This window comes from Tupaia chinensis, unplaced genomic scaffold (assembly GCF_000334495.1).
Source record: "Tupaia chinensis unplaced genomic scaffold, TupChi_1.0 Scaffold144171_1, whole genome shotgun sequence".
Taxonomy (NCBI): Eukaryota; Metazoa; Chordata; class Mammalia; order Scandentia; family Tupaiidae; genus Tupaia; species Tupaia belangeri.
The window spans coordinates 704,638-709,221 of record NW_006204027.1 but is presented as its reverse complement, the minus strand read 5'-3'; positions in this window follow the sequence as shown (position 1 = coordinate 709,221).

Here is a 4,584-nt window from a genome sequence, read left to right as displayed (position 1 = left end):
TTAAGGCACTGGATTTCGACATGACCAACCGTGGTTTGAGTTCTGGACTTGGTGACTTGCTTTCTCACTTTCCCTTTCTGTGTGTGTGTGTGTGTGTGTGTGTGTGTGTGTGTGGTCAAATAAAAAAAATAATAACAATAACAAATAAAATTAAATAAATAATTCTAAAAAAAGAGTATTTAGGTTTAAATGTGTGTATTTGTTACTAAAATGATCATCTAGGAGGATGGCCCATAGTGCAATGGTTAGTTGTGTATGTTGGGAGTTAGAGCTCATATGACTGACTGAGGTTCAAGTCCCAACACCAAATGCTAGAAAAATATACTGGGAATGCATGTGTGCATGCCCCAGATCCTGAAGGGATGGAAAAATGGAGGAAAAAGGATTGTGGCATGACCATGCCCCATTGGGGTATTCTCTCTCTGTTCTCTCTGGTAGGCACACATGCCTGCTGGCAATTAAAATGATTATATATATGTATATGTATATATATATATATATATTTTTTAATAATGAAGGGGTAACCACAGTGCAACTGTTAAGAACTGTGCATAGACAGACATGCCACATAGTCAACCGTGGCTTGAATTCCACCGCAGCAGCTTGAAAAACATACCAAGCACATGTGTGTGCATGCCTCGAATCCTGACAAGATGGCAAATGGAGTAAAAAGGATCGCGGTGTGACCCTATCACGTGAGGAGGTGCTTCCTCTCTCTCTCTCTCTTTCTCTCTCTCTTTGATGAGTGCACATAACCTCTGGCAATAAAACATGATAAGTAAGTAAAAATAAACAAGAAGAAAAGAAACAAAAATAAAATCTTGCTTTGAGCGAATATTTTTAGATATAAGAGAAGGTATTTCCATTCAAAAAACAAGACTAAGGTGTTCTAAAGCATTTGGAAAACAACAAAAGTTTCTTAAAAATTAAAAATAGGATATGAGAAATTTGAAAGACAGTAATAAGAATCAGAAGATGGAAGTTAGGAACTCTATAAAATAATAATAAAATCCAGGACCAGCCAATGGTGTAATGGTTATGTCACTGGACTCCCATATGGCCAACCAAAGTTTGAATCCTGGACATGGTGTCTAAAAACTCATGCTGGGGACCAGCAGGTGGCATGGTAGTTAAAGCACTGGACACTCCCACATGGCTGACCATGGTTCAAGTCCTGGACCTGGTGGCTTGCTAACTCAATTTCTCTCTCTGTCTCTCTCTAGACAAATTAAATGAATGAATAAATAAAATTAAAATTAAATAATTAAAGAAAAAAAACCCTCATGCTGGGCACGTGGGAGTGCATGCCCTAACCTGAGAGGAGAATGAAGGGATTGCGGCATGGCCATCCAGCCTAGGGGTGATTTCTCGCTTTCGGTCTCTCTGTCTCTCGGGAAAGTGCATGTGCAAAAATCTCTCTCTAAAATAATAATAAAAATAAAAAGGCTTAAAGAAATAAAATGAGATAATCAACCTAGGTTGACTTCTAGGTTGATTAACCTAGTTAATTACCCACCACATAATTAAAAAGAGTTGAGGATAAAAGGAATGAATAAAAACGAGACTAACTTTCTAAGGATAAGGGGCAGAGTCTCTAGACTGACCGGTCTTATGGAATGACCCAGATAAGAAATGAGAAAAGGCTTAAGACCTAGCCATGGCAGCCTGGTTGGTGTGTACTGCTCTGTAGTGCCGGAAGTCAAACGGCCAAGGGCGGATTCGGATCCCAAGTCGATCTGAAGCACGCCTGTGCAGGCATGCTCAAGACCCTGCTTATCTGGAAGGGAGAAAGGGAGCTGTCAAGGGTGCCTGTCCCTCTCTCTGTTTCTCAACAGAATAAACAGGGCCAGCTGGTTGTGTCGCAGTAATCCAACTAGGACCGTCTGGGAAAGATCCGGGGTTCACATCCTGAGACCTCTGAGTTCTCTGGGTATATACGCGCATGCCCATGATCCAGCCTGGCTGAAACTGGTAGTGGATTGCAGCATGAAGACCCTGTTGGGTGAGGGGTACCTATCTCTCCCTCTGTTCCTCCCCTGTATCTCTCTCATGGGAGAAATAAATGACTACATTTCTTTTCATTTAAAAAGTTTTTTATCTAAATTTATTTATTTATTTATTTTAATTCGACCAGAGAAGGAGAGAGAGAGAGAAAGAAGGTGAGAAAGCGAGCCTCAAGGTCTGGGACTAGAACCATGGTTGGCCATGTGAGAGTTCAGCACTCTTAACCACCACACCATCTGCCGGCTCCCAGAGGGTGCCTCACTCTTGCTGTCTCCCTCTCCCACAGAAGAAAGAAAGAAAGAAACTTTTTTTTTGGGGGGGGAGAGATTTTTCGCTATAGGGCGCGTGCGCTCGCCAGACAGACAGAGAAAGACATAGAGACAGAAAGCGAGAAATCACCTCCCAGAGGGGATGGTCACGCCGCAATCCCTTCTCCTCCATTCTCCTCTCGGGATCTTGGGCATGCACGCACACGCGCCCTGCGTGAGTTTTAAGCCACCGGGTCCGGGATGCGAACCACAGTCAACTACGTGGGAGTCCAGCGACATAGCCATTATGCTAACTGCTGGTTCCTAAAGAAAGAAACTTTTTTAGAAACAGTTTTCAATGTGATTCCAGTTTTAGAAAAGTATTTCTATCTAATCCATCTAATGTTCATAATAATTCTTGATGGATGGTGAGATTTGGGATAATATATTGCTATCTTTATACTTTTCTTCATTGTTTATTTATTTATTTATTTTTTGAGAAGTTTTTGCTAGGGTGTGTATGCTCTCACCCAAAAGACAGAGATAGAAGGCAAGAAATCACCCCCCTGGGGGATGGCCACACCGCAATCCATTCTCCTCCACTCTTCTCTTGGGATCTTGGGCACGCACACACATGTGTCCGGTGTGAGTTTAAGCCACTGGGTCCAGGACTCGAAAACCACGGTTGACTACGTGGGAGTCCAGCAATGTAGCCATTACACCAACTGCTGGTCTCCATTGTTTAAATTCTTTTCTTTTTTTTTTTTAATGCTTGCCATCTGTTTGTTTTAATAATTATTTTATTTAACTTTATTTATTTATTTACTTATTCAAATTTGACCAGAGAGGAACAGAGTGAGCAAGAGAGAGAGAGACAAAGTGAGAAAGAAAGCCGCCAGGTCTGGGACTTGAACCATGGTCGGCCACATGGGAGTCCAGCGCTCTCAATCGCCATGCCACCTGCCAGCCCCCATTGTTTGAATTCTTTAAAAGAAGCATGTATCATTTACAAACACGATTCAGTGAGACAGAGAGATAGAAACAGAGCAAGAGAGTGTTAATAACAAAACGATGGCTTACACACTGTTTCCTGGTTGTCAAATATGATTCTTTGTTCTTTTTAAATTTGCCCGAGGGTACTTGTACTTGCCAGAGACAGAGAAGAAAAGTGAGAAACACTCCCCCATGGGAAGTATAGGGTACGGTCACACCACAGTCCTTTCTTCTTTTCTCTCCCCTCTGTTCAGGATTTTCGGCATGCACACCTAAGTGTTTGGCACATTTTCAAGCCACAGGATCTGGGACTCGAACTGCAAAGCAGCCATGTAGGACCCTGCTGTTTTAACCACCAGGCTACAGGCTGGTCCCCAGGCACAGTTCTTACACCCTTTCTATGTACTAGGTTGAATCATGACGTTGCTAGTATTTGACTTTCTTAACCTACAAAAATGGCAACAGTTCAGTTTATAGTTACTCTTTCCAGCCTTGAACGACCCTGAAGATGAAGATGGAGAGCTTCTAGAAACGCAGAGAGAAACCAAGTGCCTCCGATTCCCTCCCCTTGGAGACCCCCAGCTCCTCCCAGCTCATTCTTCTGGTCTTTCCCTTACATTCCTGCATGTGATCACTGTATTATGGTTATCCTGCTCCCCAGATTGGAGTGCAATGCAGGCAAAGAGATGCTCTTCTGTCCCAAGACGTCCTAGGAGGTGGCATTGACCATCAAGTCGAGGGCCGAAGGTAGAACATGCAGCCTCGCTCCAACGCAGTTACTCCCCTGAACGAAGCCACTACAGGGTTCTAGAGGGTACCCCAGAAACACAGCGTGGCCCACCAGCAATCCCCAGTGAGGTCCCCCGTCATGCCCCCACACTGGCATTGAAACAGGACACAGTCAACGGTCTCAGGTTTATTTTCAGAAAGTGATGAAGACAAAAGAAATACATCAGACACCACTCCCTATACAATAAATAGCCACCCCCGTTCAAAAATAATAATAATAAAAAAGAAAAACAAAAAAGCGCGCACACACAACCACCACAAACGAGACCTCGCTTTTTGAGACCCGCCTCAACCCTCTTCCCAGCCCTTCCTCTGAGCCCCACTCACTGTCTCTGAGCAGGTGGCACTCAGGCCAGCTGCCCAAAGTCACCCGGGGCCTCTCCCTGGTCCTGGTCGGCTGACTGTGATGAAATCCATGTGTGTTTCTTTTCAGATGACGGATGAACACACATGCACGCCGAAACGCTGACAGTTACTCTGCAAAAGCAGAGCTGAGGCTCCAGTCCCCAGCCTTCCCCGCCTGACCCCACCCACCCCCGGGGCAGCCAAG